The 18,476-nt window shown below is 43.1% G+C and overlaps 1 protein-coding gene and 1 long non-coding RNA gene across 8 annotated transcripts in view; one reads left to right on the top strand and one right to left on the bottom strand.

The window, feature by feature from the left end:
• The window catches only part of Gpc6 (glypican 6), a 1,054,610-nt gene that overhangs the window by 195,425 nt on the left and 840,709 nt on the right, over window positions 1-18,476 (bottom strand). The window lies entirely within an intron of this gene.
• Gm52111 lies at window positions 1,457-11,178 on the top strand. Of its 6 annotated transcripts, none has more exons than XR_003951110.1 (5): window positions 1,457-1,515; window positions 3,345-3,467; window positions 3,562-3,697; window positions 4,361-4,443; window positions 8,813-10,662. It is a non-coding gene; the product is annotated as a predicted gene, 52111 (long non-coding RNA). The 6 variants fall into 6 exon arrangements; XR_003951115.1 differs by lacking the exon at window positions 3,345-3,467 and adding an exon at window positions 10,936-11,178 and having other exon boundaries at window positions 1,469-1,515; window positions 8,813-8,911; XR_003951112.1 differs by lacking the exon at window positions 3,345-3,467 and having other exon boundaries at window positions 1,462-1,515; window positions 3,587-3,697.

The following is an 18,476-nucleotide window of genomic DNA, read 5'->3' as shown; positions in this document are numbered from 1 at the left end:
CAGCACACAGGCTGTTGAACAAGCAGGCCGCAAATGACATGATTATACCAGCCTGGCACATTCCTGCCCTGAACTCTCCACAGTGGTTTGGATGCACTGCCTTGTCTGAATCATAAGGAAATTTCCCCTGGTTCATTATGTGGCGAAGGCCCTCCATCTGTTGGTGGCTGTCTTTAAAGTAGCTGGGCCAGAGGACTTCGTGAGAGCAAAGCTCTAATCTGAATTCACTCAAGTCAGACAGCTTCATGTGTGAATCCCAGCTCCAGCAGGGGGTTGAGCAAGCAGTTGCAATATTGTCCTGGCCTGACACTTCACACACAGTGACGAGGAGAGAAATTGCTTGTAGAATGTGTGTTAGGTGGATGCTTTTCAGGCAGGAGGTTGTTGCGGGGAGACTTCCCTGAAGATGTTCTCCAAGTAGGGATGGGGAAAGGCTGCCTGGGGGCACCAAGTTTCATTACACTGACAGGATAGGGTTTAGCTAGAGAAAATACCTCCCAAAAATCTCACTTCTATGAATTCATTTGGTGGAGGGCTTGTCCCTAGTCCTATAACCCAAAGATTGTTTCTCATTAATAATTTACTTTCATTGCTTTTATACGAAGAGGTAGCTCTTTCCTAGTTTTATCAATTTTTTTTCCTCAAATGAAAGAATCTGACTTCTTTAACTACCCCCACAAAATTGTTACTCACAAAACCAGAAACTGGACCCAGAATTCTGTGGCTTCTTAATCCATCACCTATATTAAGATGTTTGCCTGAGGCTCTTACTTTTCTCTCTTTGATGTCTTATCTTCCTTATTTATAACCAATAACTGTTATTTTATAGATTATGAATCTAAGCTATTAAATTCAGGATGGGGTCTCAGAAAAAAAGGGGTAACTAGAGAACAGGAAAGCTGTTTCCATGTACTGGATTAGGAAAATAGAATTTGATCAGGGTTACATCTTCTCCTGTAGGGCTGTGATTAGAGACTTATGGGGTACAATTAAACTCAAAATATCAGTCTTCTCACACACACACACACAAAGCTGTCCAGAATCAACGTTCTAAAAGCAAACCGACATTGAAAATGTCCAGCATCACAGCTGTGACACATAGCTCCAGATGTCTGCTTGAAGGAAAATGTCCTTTTCATGCCACCGCTAAAATGTTACATTCTTTAATAAAATATTCCACTCAATGTTTTGATGTTATGTGTATATTTATCAAAGGTGACAGAAGAGCGTTTATAGGTCAGAGTCACAACAGGAACCGGCCCAAACATTCACACTCTTTTTTACTCCTAGTTGTGGTTACAGGTTGGATTGTGTCTCCTAAAACTTCCTACAGTGAAGCCCCAACCTCCAAGGCATTTTGGCAGAGAGCACTTTGGGACGTGATTATGGTTAAAGGATGTCATAAAGGCAGAACCCTAGGTCAACAGGGCTAGCCTCCTTCTAAGAAGTGATGCCAGAGAGCTGGCATCTCTCAGCTACTCCAGGACACAGTAAGAAGTCAGCAGTCTCCTGAAGGTCTGGATAAGGACCCTTTCAAATTCTAAGAAAATACCTGGTTTGTGGTACTCATTACTGCAACCTTAGCAGACTGGCATTGTTACTAAGTATCCTGTCCTAAACTTGACAACCTATAGATACTTAGAAAGAAGCAGAACTTAAGTAAAAATACGGAGAGTTTCTTGAGGTCTGGAAAGGGGAAGGTGCCCAGCAGTGGTGGGGCATCCTTAGTACCATGAAGGGGAGCCGGTGGTAGGATGAGGAGTATCTCACGGGATTTCCCCAGCTCCATTCCTTAAATGGCTCCATCTCTCCAGCAACAGCATTTCCACGTTCCTGGCCCTGTAGATTTCCATTTTGAGAGCCGAAGGTCTCAGATCGCTACATTACTTGTAGCTCACAGTTACTTTTATCTCGTTAGATGTATGAAAATCAGACAAACTGTCATTCATCGGACTTAATCCACAAACCAATTAGCACAAGGTGGTCAATTAAAGTGTCTCCTTCTCCCACAGTTCGTACATCAGTTGTTCATTTGGCCTGTGCTAATGGTTCAGAAACTGAAGTTTCCATTCAGTCAAACACAGTCATGTTACAGTACTGGGCCAAGGTGGGAAGTGGACCACATAAAGGCTTGCTTAGCAGACACCTGGATCAGCTATTCCAAGTGGTTTTGACAGGTCGTTTGAAGTCTATTAATCACCAGGGGGGAAATTCTTCAGCTTGTTCCAGTTAGTTTCAAGCCTACCGGCAATCTGCCTTGACAAGTTTACTGTAGTGGGGAGAAGCAGACATGGCAGACGACAGGGCCTTAAAGGGAAAAGGTCAGCACTGGGCTTAGCCTCACCCAGCAACAACAGAGCATTTTCGGCTGTTACTTCTTTACACATTTCAAAGGAAGATACTTCTCAAAGCCTGCTCTATTGCTCAGAACCTTTAGAACAATGATGGTCAGTGAGATGGAAAGGTGCAATATAATATAGTATATAATATTATATTATATACCATGCGTCTGACTTTGTGGTTTTCAAAATATAGCAGCTTTGGAAATATATTACACAGCTGAGATAAAAATTTTAAAAATATTTCTTACTTGACAACAAAAAGAATTGTCCATCTTATAAAAGACATCTGTTCTAATCCTTAACTAAAAATAATTGAAAAGGTTATTTCAGCTAATTGTGGTCTGAAGGATTCTCTCTCTCTCTCTCTCTCTCTCTCTCTCTCTCTCTCTCTCTCTCTCTCTCTCCCTCCCTCCCTCCCTCTGTCCTCCCATCCCCTACCTCTCCCTCCTTCCCTTTCTCCCTCCCTCTCCTTCCTCCCCTTTCTCTCTTCCTCTCACTCCTTCCCATCCTCACTTCCCTCCCTCCCTCACAATCTATTTCACCAGTTGTTTCACTAGATCTCAAGGGCTATCTATCTTTGACTACAAAGAACATTTTGGGATATCCATTTAATATGTCAGCATCAAAGAGAAAATTTATTCTCATAGCCTCAAGATGCTTCCAGCATACTGAGCAAACGGTCTGAGCATGAAGTGGATTTTGGCTTTGGACCATGTCCCAGGAAAACCCTCACATCATGCAGGGTTTTCCCTGAATAATGGCAGCTGTGGGTGACTCTCAGCCACACACTAAGTACAGTTCTTTAAAAGAGTTCATTGCTATGGACTCTGTCATGGGTCTCAGAAGTGTGGGACATGTATGTGTTGCCTCTTCAGATGGTGGCCACTTGGATGCTCATGCGTATTTGGGTTTTTAATGCCATGTGTCTTTGAACTCTTCCCACATCTTTTAAGTTTTGCAGAGAGTTGTTTACTTGCATTCTCTCATGTTCCCTGAGGACAGTCCTACAGGGAATCTACAATATAATGCTTCCTGAAGACAGTCCTATAGGGAAACTACAATATGCTTGCTTTTCAAAGACCCAGAAGATTTCTGAATTAAGGAGGTCATTTCCAGAACAACTAGGTAGGCTGACTCTTAGTGGGGAAGTTTGTTTATACACATGTTAATTTTATTGTTTAAAAGCACAAACATGCTTATGTATATTTCTGAATTATAGGAACCTCTAATCCTCTCAAACTCAGTCCCTGAATCTGCAGGCACTTTCCATACCACAGTGGCTTCATGCTAGGATTGCCAGGAAAGAAGCTCAGAAGACAAAAGAGAGCTCAACTGCTTTGAAAACTGCAGATCAGGTGCTGTATCCAGGGCATGGTGATGCCAGTGTTTACCCTGCCTGTTCAGAAGAGACACACAGAAAACAGTGACAAAGAGGGACCGGAAAGAATAAGGCTTCAGGTCATATCTTGTATTTGGACACTTGCGCTTCTAGATTTTTCTCCTGGATTTGTTCCTGGAGGAAAGGGGAGAGAGGGGAGAGAGAGAGAGAGAGAGAGAGAGAGAGAGAGAGAGAGAGAGAGAGAGAGACTGTGTGTCTCTGGCTACAAACACAGACACTCACACATGTACATACTCATGCAAATACAGATATAGAGGCATAGATGTGTGTGTATATAACAAATATAAGACACAATACACATATATGCATATGTCTGTAAATATACATGCATGTGTATGTATTAGGGTTACAAGAAAATATGTAAGGTGTCCTACGAAATTTTAATTTCAGATTAACAACACTCTTAGTAACATTATATTTCAGATATCGCATGATGTTGCATGATTACATGATACTGCAGGAGATAAATTATGAATTTATCAGAAATTCAAATTTAATTGCACCTCCTGCACTTATGCTAAAAACAGCAGACTGAATAAATGCCTGAATGTATTTATGCATATACACACATGGATATATAGTACATATGAATATACTAATCTCAAATGTATATATGCAGTTATATGTCACACTTGCAGGTCCTAACAGGAGTCTAACTGATCCCGACGTGAACCAAAGCATCATCCTGCTTTATGCGTGACTGTATCCTCCATATGTCAAAGTCTCCTTTCTGCTGGCTTGACCTTCAGAGTGTCTTTCTCCTAGATCATTTGCTCAGTGACTGATGACAGAGGTGCTGAACTGCAGTGGGAATGTAGCAGGTCAGCTAAAGAACACAGGTGCCAAGGAGCCCCTGTTAGTTAGCAGTAAGCCAATAGATGAGACTGGTCGAGGGAGCAGTGGGGAGTGTCCTGCTGTGGGCAACAGCTTGGGCTGGCAACTGAGACCCACTGAAGAGATAAAAGGCTTGGGTACCGAGACCTCATTGTATGACAGAAACAACCAGGCACACCCCAGCATATTTGATCTCAGGGATTGTGAACTGCCATTTTAAAATCATTTTCCTGTCAGTGCGCAAGCCAGCCCACTAGACGATGGTGACTGCACATGGGTCTCTCCCTACACCCTGGTCTATAACTGTGACCACTCCTGCCACACCTACCGGGTTCTGTTTCTATATTCCGTGGCACATTCAGTATGGTTCCCGTTGTGGCAAGTTCTGCTATTACAATGCCATTTTAGAAATTTTTATTTTTGCCCAAAGCATTTAAAGGAGGGGATAAAAGAGAGGCCAGAAATGGAAGCCTCCTCATGCTCCACGATACATTAGTGGCATTTTAGAATTACAGCCTCATGGGTTTCCTGAAGAAACGCGACATTTTTCATCTTTGGTGGCTGTGATTAAGTAAAACGCACTTTGCACAATCCCTGTGGTGACACAGCTCTGTTACAAAGGCCTCCTGTGCGGCACTCTGGTCATTAACAACTACACAAAACATTAGGAAACGGTAGCGGGGTTGCTAACAAACCCTTCAAATTATGGTTTCCTTTCCAGTGTGACAGGGAGGAAAGTGAACGGGTGGTTGCAGTTGCATAAAATGGGAAGTTGTAAGCTCTGCACACAGTGGGAAGTTGTAGGCTGTGCAGACAGTGGAAAGTTGTAGGCTGTGCACACAGTGGGAAGTTGTAGGCTCTGCACACAATTAGAAACACACAGAAGGAATCCCACAACATCAGCTACATCTCTCAGAACATTTCCCAACAGAGCACTGGGTAAACTATTCTCATCCGAAGGATTAAACTTCTAGTTTTCATTTCTGGATCCCACAGAGTCTATGGATTGTCTCCCTCAACAGCTGACTCTGTACGCCTTTAGGTACTTGCTACCCCATGCTTTAGGCTTTTTAAATCTTTCAACCAGTGGCCTGAGCCCACAAATTGGATGCGATTGTAGCCCAGTCCCTGAGAGGAAAATGGAAGATCAGACAAGGCTCTAATGAGGTGAGCAGCCTGTGGGCCTCTGCTCCTCGGTGACCAGGCGAAGGCCCCACAATTGTTAAGGCAGGTTCTGGCTAGGCAGGAGGGACACATACCCCACAACCCCTTAGTGTGTCTCAGCCTCACAAACATTTAGCCTGTTTGTCTTGTGCTCCTCGCGGACAGTGAAACATGGACCCGCGTTTTACAGGCACACTGACTAATCTTCAGGGGGCAATCCGGCTCGCGTGGGAAGTGATTGACTACGTGGTACTCCTTCCCCTGAGCTACTCTAAGCCCAGACCCCAGCTGGGCTCTTGGCATTCCATCTTCCCAGTGACATATAAAAATGAGAAGCCAAACACACTGGGCTATTAGGACTCCCATGGCACTTTTAGGAAGGCCAGGGCTTCATCCGTAACATGTGGCAACATGCCAGCACAAGGTGAAGTCTCAACCATTCAGAGTCCTTCTGTTCCTTATAGAGTGCTCTGGTTTTGTCCCTAAGATTAAAAAGCAGAGAATGGGGTGGGGTGGGGGGGCATTTATTTGTTAACTCTGTTTTGTCTCCCCTAGACGTGGCATACGTTTCAGGGGTGGATTGAGCAGCCTGAGTGTAAAATATAGAACATGTAGGAGCAAGTATGCGCTACGTAAAAGAAATTAACAATCAATGGAGCATTTGTCTGTATACAAACTTAATTTTCTTGAATAAGCACTTTAGTTGTTTATTCTGAAGGGTAAAGTAAGGAGACAATATGAGGGTAGGTATACTTTTGGTGTGAATTAGATGTCTTCCCACTTATGGTACAAGGAGTTGTTTTTTGTTTGTTTGTTTGCTTGCTTGCTTGTTTAATATGGACCCAGCACCTAAGCCTCTGCTCTGTGTATGAAGGAATTTAGTCCAGAGGAACTTCATTTTTTCCATTATCTGGGTTCGTTCCCAATTGTATTCCTTAGATACTCAATTTGTTACCTTCACCAGCCTCCTTTGGAGACTCAATTCAACATCTGGAACTCTGAAAAGGATTTCCCTGTGGGAACTTCCACTGCCCCAGTTATTAATAAAAGGGACACAAAAGGCTGGGGCAGGGAGAATTGGATTTTTATAAATCATAAGATAAGTCTCATTTCTTTGCTTCCCTTCAAACTTGCTTCTGATCCCCCCCCCCCCCGCCCCAGCTTCAGATGGTTTCTTGTCCACTGATTTAACCCAACTTCATCCAAATGCTGGCACATTCAAACATGAGTCCATTTCGAAGGCCATTACTCTCCCTCCCAAGTTACCGAGTCTGCTACCTCAACTCTGAATATCCTTTTATGTTCACATGGGAGTTTAAGCTATACCTGGTTGATACTTCCCACTGCAACCCAAGGTTGCTTCAAGTCACACAAAGCCTATTAGCCCAGTGCTATGCTTAGCGAGCCTGTGTGGTTAAAACTGTCACAGAATGTACCAAACTCTCATCAGTTGAAGGAAATCTGTATTATCCCCAACATTAGCCATCTTCGCGTAAGGTTTCCAGCATCCATTCACTTCTTATACAATTGCCACATCTGTACTAATGTGCATTTAATATTGTGCATATTCATAACGTATGAAGGAAGTATGTGAAACCCAGTCTTTCACAGTTTCTTGCATTTTGGGAACTAACACCAAATGATCAGAAAAATTGGAAAATAGTACAAGGGATACTGTATTCCTTTTATCCACAGTTGGCAACAATTTTCTGTTCTTGCTTCTCATATTTACATATATATCAATATATTCAGCTGCACACACATCCATATTTATTTGTTAATATGTGCCACTCAAATGATTTCTCTTTTGCAATATTGGAGATTGAATCCAAGGCCTTGAGCATGCTAGGTATGCACCATTTATAACTGAGTTATGATTGCAGCCATCACGTAAACTATGCGAATAATGTTTGAGTGCATGCATAGGGAAACGTATATATGTTAAAATCTTCACACTAACAAAGACATAGAATACTGTTTGGAAGTAAGTTGCACAGATTATAGTCTTTTATTCGGAAGTACTTAAGTGTCTGTTTCCCATGAAAAAGAGCTATTTATCTCCTAACACGCTAATGGCGAAGCAGCTAATCACACGAAATTTAGCAGCGATACACTAGTTCAATCCTACACTCTATATTCCTACCCAGCCACATCATTACCTTGGCATGGGCCCCAGTCTAGGATCATACACTGCATTTCAGTGCCTCTTGCCTTTGCTCTCCCTCCATCTGAAGTCATGTATTAGTTTGTCTTCGTCTTAATGTCAATAGCACTCTAATTCTATTTGTTCTACTTCTATGAGTGTTTTGCCTGCATATATGTCTGTGCACCAGCTGCCTGCAGAGGCCAAAAGAGGGCAATGGATTCCCTGGAAATAGAGGTACAGATGGTTTTGAGATGCCATGTGGATTTGAACCCAGGCCTTCTAGAAGAGCAGAAAGTATTTCTAACTACTGATACATGTCTCCAGTTCTAGGCAATGGCAGTTTTCTCAACAGTTGTACATTAGGGGATCTTTAAGGGTCTTGGGAATGAACTGGCCAGAGGATGGACTTTAAGTGGATTGTGCACACAGTAACAATATGAATCAATTTGATGGAGAGGTGGACAGTTAGAGCCTTCCCAGCATGTGGACAGTTGAGTTAGTCAAGGCTGTTGAGCCACAGCTTGTACTGTGTGGAAAACCAATCATTAGTCAGCCTAAAGCTTGCTCGTCTTGTTTGCAATAGAGCACAGCAAGATGATGGCATCTGCTTTGTGACAACCAAATAACCTAGAAGTGAGGATAGAGGATAGACATGTCCAGAGCCATCCTGTAAACTCTAGCACACAGGGCTTCCTGCTATGCCAGCTGGTAGATGGCAGCCCAGTAATGTCGGGAATGCCAGTGTGTTTTCTACACCCACATGAGATGGTCATAATATTGGTGTCATCTCATTGGTAATTTTCCTTTGTTAGATAATTCAAAGGAGGGCGTGTGAACATTTTATATAAAATAAGATGCAATGTTTACAGTTCCAGTATTAGATAATTTTTAAAATCATCTGAAAATGGACTTGACTCTTTTGTTCAGACCTTATTGTCATTTGACAATTCACAGCCACCCAGTGTTTCTGCTTGGGCTCTCGAGAGCAGTTCCACCCATCTCACATCTTCATGATTTGGTGAAATGGTAAATAAATATGGTGAAACACCGTTGAGTGGGGACCTGTGTCCTCTAGCTGCAATCATACAAGTAGAAGAGGCAGGTAACACTGCTCTGACAACTCCTATCCTTCCTGCCTTGTGGACAGCTAAGGACCCTTTGCTTTGGCTAAGCCTCACATCTCTTCATTCTTGGCCAGCATCACCTTAGCTAAAAGCCACACCCACACAGATTTGCAACCAGAAAACAAAGAGCAAAGGAAGTCTCACACAGCAGCACCTGGGTCACTGTTGTAAGCAGGAACCCGAACCTTGACAGTTTTGCAGGGACAGTGTCTCTCAAGGAAGTCCCACAACAAAATGTCTTTGAAACTCAGGTGAGGTCATGGCACCAAACCTTAGGACCCTCCTGATAGCAAAGGAGGAGAGGATCAAGAGGACACAATCAATTTCAGAGTGTTGCTCTGGGCTGGCTGCTCAAGGCAAGCACACCCTGGCAGGACAGAAAGTAGACTTGGAGTCCAATGGACTCTTTACCACTCACTAGCTAGGGAGATGACAAGGATAATTCTGCCACTTCTCCTGAGACTCACTTCCTCTCATATGAAAAAGGAGGATGTAAGCCATAGAGGTTAGGACTTTACAAGACTGTGGAAAGTGATATGTCAGTGTCCTGTGTCAGGTCCTGTCCTGGGACATGTTCCTGAGATGAGAAGGCAGGGTCACAGGTCAGGAATCTACAGAACATGGAAGTTGCCAAATGACCCTGTGGTCTTCACTGGAGGCTGGTTTGAGCCTCAGGGCATAGGATGTCCCAACAAACAGGCTTGGTCTGAAGAACCTGGGTGGCCCAGACTTGTGACTCTATCATCACTAGCACTGGGATGGCAGGAGACATAGTTGGCTCCTTGCTACAATAACTAATGTGGGGACAGCGATCACACCTGGTTCTGGACAGCTGCAGAAGAGGACAGAGGTGTTGACCCTGCAAAGAGATCTGACTGAGACCCAACAGCATTAAATTCCCTCTCCTGTTCACCTGGATGGGGCCATGCAGACAACTGCTAGCTTCTCCATAACAGAGATGGTTTGACTCTTCTTTTAAATCAAACTTAGGTATGAAGAAGTGACTACTCGCATCAAGGAGCTCTTTGAGCACACCGGGCTGATTCCACCGAGACAGATTTTCATGATGGCAAAGCCATCCATCTCCTTAAACAGAAGGGACCAATAGGAGAGAAGGTCCCATGCCTATGGTCTAGGTTCAAAAAGCAGTCCCAGGGGCCCAGGATCCTGAGAAGAGACACAGACACGAAGGCAACGGGGCTATGGAGGCAGCCCTCAATTACGGCTCCCTCCTCCTCCTCCTCCTCCTCACCTCTTGCTTTCTGGCTCAGCATCATTAGCGCAGCGCCATGCCTTGCTGCACACTCTCCTTTCTAGGTCAACGAGACATGAAGTGAACATCATTCCTGATATTCATCTTTTTCTCTGAGAACTGGCTGGGGGATGAAGAAGGGCAAGAAGTGGGAGCGGTGGCTGCTGGGAGGGTGGAGAATTCATTTGCATTCATTTCTCACCCTGTTAACTGGCATATCACTTCTCTGCTCACACTGTCTGGGGCCCGATCTAGGTTGTGGCTGGAGCAATTACTGAGCTCAGCAGAGGTAATGTGCCACATAAAATGGCACAGACACAGGTCAAGGCTGGGCCTAGACACTCCTCAGACATAGGAAACTTACACAAAATAATATCTGTGTAAGGCACAAATAAGTTTCCTATTTTTTAAAAGTATGTATAATACAATACATAAAATTATACATATGTAAGTACATAATTGTATAATAAGCTATAATATACAACATAATGATATTATAACAGAATGTTAAGCTATGTTACAGGTATATAATATAATTATAAGCTATAGTATATACTATTTCAATGCATATTATAGCTTATTATAGATTTACATATATGGTTCCAATTATTTCTCTAAAGTTTTCTTCTGTTTTGGCTTCCTCTCCCAATGGTTTCTGTTGTCAACATCCTAAGTTCTGGAGCTACCTAAGAGACAAGCCCATGGGCGTATCTGTGAGGCAGTTCCTGGAATAACTTAACTGAACTGGGAGGAGACCCCCCTATCTGGAATCCTGGACCAAATGCAAAGAAGAGAGCTGGGTGCAACGTTCACCTCTGCCCCCTGACTTCAGCTACAGTGTGACCAGCTGTCTCCAGCTCCTGCTGCTAAGGCCTGCCAACCATGAAGGATTGGGAGCTAAAATAAACCTTCCTCTGGTGAGCAACTTCTCGTCAGTCCTCTTTGCCATAGCAATAAGGGACGTAGGTAACTAAGAAACTTCTCTGCTGGACCCCAAGCCCCGTAAGTAAGGCTTTATCTGCCACCAGCAGCAGTGCTCGGTTATTCCAGTTGAACATAATGTTAGGATTAATTCTTAGATTTGAATTAATATAAAAGACTAGGCGGGTGGATAAGATACCCTGTTTTTAAAATTAAAACTTGTATAAGCAAGTCACAATATTTTAGAAAAATTGTCTTTTTTTGGGGGCGGGGGAGTGGCTGAGGTCCAGTAAGACCACAATACTTTATGCTAAAAGAAAAAGAAAAACAAAAGAAAACAAAACAACTAGGTTATGTGGCCTCCCTCCTGCCTCATTATTCTGTTTTCCTTTTCTTTCTTCTACCATGAATTTGAATCTATAATTTCTGCTTTGATCCACACTGTTGATAAAGAGTGGAGCTAGTTAAGCTTGAGAAGTTAGGATTCTCATTTTAGGACAATTTATGGCTGGATGCAAGCCTATTTCAGTTTTCCTTTTAAAAATTATTTTTAGATTTATTTATTTGTTTCATGTGCCTTTCTGTTTTGCTGCATGTATGTACACCCATCATGATGCATGTGACCTAGTGGCTTCAGATGTCAGCGGAGGGTGTCAGATTTCTAGGAACTGGAGTTATAGATGGTTGTGAGCCACCATGTTGGTCCAGATCTTTTGGAAGAGCTATGGTACTCTAGCCTGCTGAGCCTCCTCTCTTTTCCTCCTCAGGTCTTTATGTTCTTTCTCTCCAAGCCACTTTCTGAGGGAGGCTGCAAATTCCCAAATCTCAGTGGCAGGAAGCCTCCCTCTTCCTTTCCAGCTTTGTTCTGAAATCAACGAGGAGAGCATCCTGGGTCCTCTCAATCTGCTGTTCCAAGACAAGATCTGTAAGCAGGATAGCCAAAGACCAACACATAAAACACCAAAAACTTGACTCTTTCTCCAAACAGTCTATCAGTTTGGGATGAGTCTGGGTGCTGGAGAAACAGCCGGCACGTAAGAGTACTGCTTCTGTGGCGGGCTCCTTTCCATTCCAGAACCTACCTGGCAGCCACAGTAGTAACCCCAGTTCCAGGAAGATCGCATAGCCTCCCTGGCTTCCACTGAATGAGTCTAAGGAAAAATAACTAAATCTTTAAAACAAAGCACGAGGCTGCTTACACAGGCAGGGAAAGTACAGCTGCTATGAAGCTCCAGTTGCTCTTTCTATGCAAATGTTTCTGATGCTTTAGAGATGGACCTAAGCCTGCTTATTCTCTGCTTGGGATCTTCTGTTTGAGCAGCGGCTAGGAGGTGGGGCAGAATCTTGACGATATAGAATTCTATTAGGAGATAGGCTTTCCAAAGCTTGCTCAGAAAGAACATATTTTCTTTTTTCAAATCAACTCAGGTTTTACCAAAGCTGTGTCTGAAAATACAGGCATCTCTTAGGGTTTCTATGGCTGTGATGAAAACATCATGACCAAAGAACAAGTTGGGGAGGGAAGGGCTTACCAAGCTTGTACTTCATAGAGTCCATTGTTGGAAAAAGTCAGGACAGGAACTCAAAAAGGGCCTCCAGGAACCTGGAGGGAGGAGCTGATGTAGAGACCATGGAGGGATGTTACTTACTGGCTTGCTTACCCTGGCTTGCTCAGCTTGCTTTCTTATAGAACCCGGGACTACCAGCCCACGGATGGCACGGATGGCACCACCAACAGTAGGCTAGGACCTCCCCCAATGACCACTAATTGAGAAAATGCCCTACAGCTGGATCTCATGGAGGCATTTCCTCAAGGGAGGCTCCTTTCTCTCCAGTGACTCTAGCTTGTATCAACTTGACACACAAAATCAGCCAGTACAAGGCATACAAACAAATATAACCCTTGAAAATATCCATGAGAGTGGCTAACATACTTTAAGCACTTTAGGGCAGTACACTAGCCTCTATTGACCTGCTGACATCAGAAACATGATAGCGTTTTCAGTGCAGAAGACAAAGCTCGGCCCCATTCTCTAGTGCGATGCTCTACCACTGACCTACTGATGTACCCCAATCATCAAGTGCTAGCTCACAAAGAATCAGTTATGCTTTGCTGTAAACTTACTTGTATTCTTGGTCATGTGGAAGAGCCCATAAAACAAATTTAGGAAGGGAATCAAATACTTTGAAAGGATGGGTCAAGGAGAATTGCTAAGGCTGTTGCTACATGTTGGCTGTTACAAGTGCGCAGGACTGGAAGGAAACCTCGAAATGCAAGGGGGGAAAATGCTAACCAAGGAACTGCTCATTCCTGCTTCTGTTTGGTGCAAGGAAAGTCCCAGACAGAACTCTGTGGCAGCCTCCTCCTCCTCCCCGGCCTTGGACTAAGATTCCTGAGTGATGCTGCTAACCGTGGTGTGTATTCTATCTTCACAAATCAAAACCTAGTTTTCATGAAACCCAATTCCTCATCCCCCTCCTCAGCGTTCTGCTTTCTGTCTCTCTGGGTTCCACACCCTGGGGGCCTCATGCAAGGGGAATGCCATGGTACTTGTCTGTTTGAAACTGACTAATTTTAGCCAGTATGATGTCTTCAAGGGTCACCCATATTGTAGTATGTGCCAACCTTTCCTTCCTTTTCAAGACTGAATAATATTCCATTATATGGACCACTTCTTACCCATGAAGGAGAAGGAGGAGGAGGAGGAGGAGGAGTAGGAGCAAGAGGAGGAGGAGGAGGAGGAGCAGGAGGAGGAGGAGGAGGAGCAGGAGCAGGAGGAGGAGGAGGAGGAGCAGGAGGAGGAGGAGGAGGAGCAGGAGGAGGAGCAGGAGAAGGAGGAGGAGGAGGAGCAGGAGGAGGAGGAGGAGCAGGAGGAGGAGGAGCAGGAGGAGGAGGAGCAGGAGCAGGAGGAGGAGGAGGAGGAGCAGGAGGAGGAGGAGGAGCAGGAGGAGGAGGAGGAGCAGGAGGAGGAGGAGGAGCAGGAGGAGGAGGAGGAGCAGGAGGAGGAGGAGGAGGAGCAGGAGCAGGAGGAGGAGGAGGAGGAGGAGGAGGAGCAGGAGCAGGAGGAGGAGCAGGAGGAGGAGGAGGAGGAGAAGTCCTAGTACTATGGAGGCAAAGAGATGATATTTATTAAGAGTTCAAGAACAACTTTGTCAGCCTGGAAAATCTGAGGCTAAACTGGGCTATACCAGACAGTCTCAAAATCAAAAAGATAGTCAAAAAATATTACTGAGTCTGTGCAGTGTCCACCTCTACTGATACTTGTGAGTTACACTATACCTTCCTTCTTCTTCCCGTTTTTCCTGCAGGGAAGGCTGTTTTGTTTTGTTTTGTTTTTTTGAGACAGGGTTTCTCTGTATTGCCCTGGCTGTCCTGGAACTCACTCTGTAGACCAGGCTGGCCTCAAACTCAGAAATCCGCCTGCCGCTGCCTCCCAAGTGCTGGGATTAAAGGTGTGTGCCACCACGCCCGGCTCCTGCATGGAAGGCTTATTGCTCATATATTTAAAAAAATATTTTATTATTTACTTTTGATGAGCCCTTTAACTTTTATATTTTGTTGTAGCTGAGACAATAGGTAAGGGTGGGTCCTAGGTTGGTAATGAGTAAATGACCTCCAGTTGGTGGGACAGATGACATGCGTGTAGGGCTCTTGATATCAAACAGTGCTTTCCCTAAAGAGTTTCTAAAAACAGACCTTTCCTTTTCCTTCCTCCATATAAGCAACACGTTTACGGTAGCTCCATTTTACACCGGTGAATTTGTCTATTCACTTATTTACACCAATATAATTTTATTGCTGCTTTGACTTCAGAGCTGATCTTCATGCTGGGGTATGATGATGGCTCAGTTATGGCTGCATTATGACGGATGACATCCACATACTACAACACTCTTCAGCCCTGTTCCTACTTTCTCTCTTGGTTCAAGAAGAACTACTTGCTTCAAATTTCCAGCTAAGATACCAGACACGGCATATGTTGTTCTCCCACTTGCTTTGGCATCTGCATCTTAGCAGGTTGAAAGTGTGTGTGGATCCGTTGTAGCGGCTATAATAGACGCTGGGAAATAAGTGCTGGCAAGGGCAAGAGTACTTAGCCTTTTATATCTCTGGTAGGTGTGTAAAATGGCCCAGCCAGGGCGGAAAACAATCTGTGCTTCTTCAAGATGTTAACCACACGCTCCACACTTTTATTCCTAAGTATATGCCCCAACTGAAAACTCAAATTTAAACAGACATTTTTCCTCTAACCTTCATAGAAAAATGAAACAACTGTGGTGTATATCAAAGGGCAAGAATGGGAACAACACAAGGGAATATTGTTTAGTTTTCACAAGAAATAAAGTTCTTAGACATTATCTTAGACATGGGTGATGATATTTTGCTAAATGAAACAGAGCAAATGAGAGAAATATTATCAATTCCATTTACATAAAGTTCTCAGAGTAGGTAAGTCAGGAGAGAGAAAATGGAATAAAGACAATTAGTGGCTGGTAGAAGGTGGGAAGGGGAAACATCACTTAGTGGGTCGTAGAGCTTGTGGCTGGTTCAGGGAAAATTTCAGAACTTGGCAGCAGTGAGAGCTACACTAAATTATGAATAAAATTAGTGACATTGTCTTGCACACTTGAAAAGCAATTTTAAAAATCTTGATTGCACATCTTGAGCATGAAATGAGTCTGTTATACCAACAAAAGGTTGGGCATGCAATTTTTATAGTTTTAAAACAGAGACTCAACGTGCTGTCTTTATAGACATTCCCAAGTTCTGCTTCGCACACAGCAAAAGTCAGGAACAAAGTGCAGATGGTGTAGCTCTCATGGAGGACCAACATCTGGAGCCATCTGGTAGCCCCTGATGCCTGTGAGGGATTCCGGAAGACCCATCAGCTCTTGGGTCATCTTAGCACACTGAGTACCAAGTTGGCCCTTCTGTGAATCCTGCTTTGATTTTGTAATACAGAGGCAGCAGCTTTTACCTGTTGCAGTTGAGATGAAGTTTGTCTTTTCCTTTACACCTCTGTCAGCGAGTGGAGACTGTTTGTCATCTGTTAGCCAAGTGTTGTGTGGTGACAAGCCAAACTCCTTAATCATATGCTCTTAAGCCAAAGAAAAACTGACCCTGGAGTAGAATCTGCATTGACTGGGACCTTCTGCTTGTTCTTTTGATGTCACGTGCTTCCTGCATGTGTTGACATAAGCCATGATACCTCTCTAATCCTCAGTCCACACCAGGAAAATGAGCTGGTATTGCTCTCCCAATGAACTGAACTGAGGTTAAATGGGATTCATGTATGGAAAGTCTAGCACCAGGCACTCAATGCGTGCTTGTGGGGTCTAGGTATAGCTACTTTCCTTCTCAATACAGTCAAATTGTCCAGATATACTCCAGAAATTCTCTTACTTTTATGAGGTAGCTAATTTTTAAATGATACTAGAATTAAATTTGCAAAATCCAGATGGCACAGTACAAAGATAGTTCCTCCTAGTTCAGAGACAGATGCATAGGTTTCCTTTCTGGAGACACCAGGAAATATCTGTTGGGGCTTTTTATCTTCCTTGGAAGGCAAGAGATTAAGAAAGTTAATGTTTCAAGTCCCTTTTAACGCTCCATTTTGATTATTGATAAAGATTAAACAAAATATTCACCTTTCTAGCAATAACTATTATATCTCATTTGTTTCTCATGAATGATGAATTTTATATTCAGGGTTGGGGGACTCTTCTTCATTATGCTACTAGGAGTGGTAGAGTTACTTGTAATGAGGAGAACACAGGAGAGATAAGGGCAATAGCCTTCTAAGGCAGTGGTTCTTAGGTTCGAGGTAAGTTCTACTGCAGAGAACCTGGGGTTGGGCCCCTTAGTCTGTGTTTAATAAGTTCCGATGCTGGATAAATTGAGAACCACTGCTAGAATAAATTACAGGTTCCTAGTCTCCCTTCAATCCCTCCCCATTTTCCTCCCCTCCATCCAGGCTGCCTCTGCTGCTCCAACAGTCTTTTGAGATGATAGAAACATTGGATATTTGTTCTACCTTACTGACTTGTCTCTACTTATTTGTAGATTTCTTTTAATTAAAAAAAAAACTCAGACAACATTGGAATTGCCTATTGATCAACTTCATTTTCAGTAGATTACTCTTTTTCAAAGGAGAACTATCTACCCAGCAGCAAGGAAATAAAATTATTGTGGACAAATAAACATGATTATATAAACATTGGACAGTTATTCCCTCTGTACAGTGCTCACTCCAAACATCTTGCATTTTATTATGGTAAGGATGTCTGCAAATAGTGGTTTAATTCATTGATCTTTTTTGCCCTGCTATTTTCATTATCTACTTAAGCACAAAATACATTTATTGTGGCTTCACCTGCTGCTTTCAGTTGAACAAATTGCTGTACCTGAAGTAGGGTATCAAATATAAATGGACACCACTAAACAGCCTCTTTATCAGTTCAGAAGAGCAGGGTCCAGACTTGTGGTGAAGCCTCACACCAGAGGACATACATCCTAAGGAGGTAGAGCAATCTGGCACTAGGGGAAGCTGGCAACTCACATCTATTTATAACGCCAGCCATGAGTTCATCTGTGTAAAGCCCACCACGGTTCCCATTGTCTTGAACAACATCACCAACAAATAAAATAAACGGCACAAAGCCCACCAACAAAGCAAACCAAACCAAAACCACTTCTGCACTAGGACAGCTGTAGTATCACACTCTTCTCGTCTAACCTTCACACTGAGAGTGCCACAGGCATCCTGTGATGTCCACTGCTTCCTATCTGCCTCTTCTAACGCTTGCTTAATCAATAGGCCCAGAACACATTAAATCATTATTTGGTTTACCAGCCTGCCTTTTCTGTTAGGATGGTTAAAACTCAAAGTTGTTTATTTTTTTTTCTTTTGATCTCAGTAACAATATGATATGTTCTTTTAGATACGTTTTAAAGGAAATGGTCTTACTTCCTAATCATACTTTCCATGTTTATGATAATATTTTACCCCCAAAGTGGTAGCCTAGTTAGAAGTTAAAGAAAAGGGAACATTTCCTAGTGACATTAATCTCTAGGAAAAGTTTTAGTTAAAAGAGAAGGTTTCTTCCTGTGGTGCTTTCTCAGCTAACTGCAGAAATAGCCTTTTTTTTTTTTTTTTTTTTTTTTTTTTTTAGAGAAAATCTGTCAAAGAGCTTGCGAATAGCAGTTAAATTAATTTTCCACTTATTTTCAGTGAATGGGCTGTAATTAGAATTCATACAACTTTTTTTTCAAACCTTTGGAGGTATACAGTCT

The sequence above is a fragment of the Mus musculus genome, chromosome 14 (genome assembly GCF_000001635.26).
Source record: "Mus musculus strain C57BL/6J chromosome 14, GRCm38.p6 C57BL/6J".
Classification (NCBI taxonomy): domain Eukaryota; kingdom Metazoa; phylum Chordata; class Mammalia; order Rodentia; family Muridae; genus Mus; species Mus musculus.
Note: the sequence above shows the minus strand (reverse complement) of the source record. Positions and strands in the feature narration are given on the sequence as shown.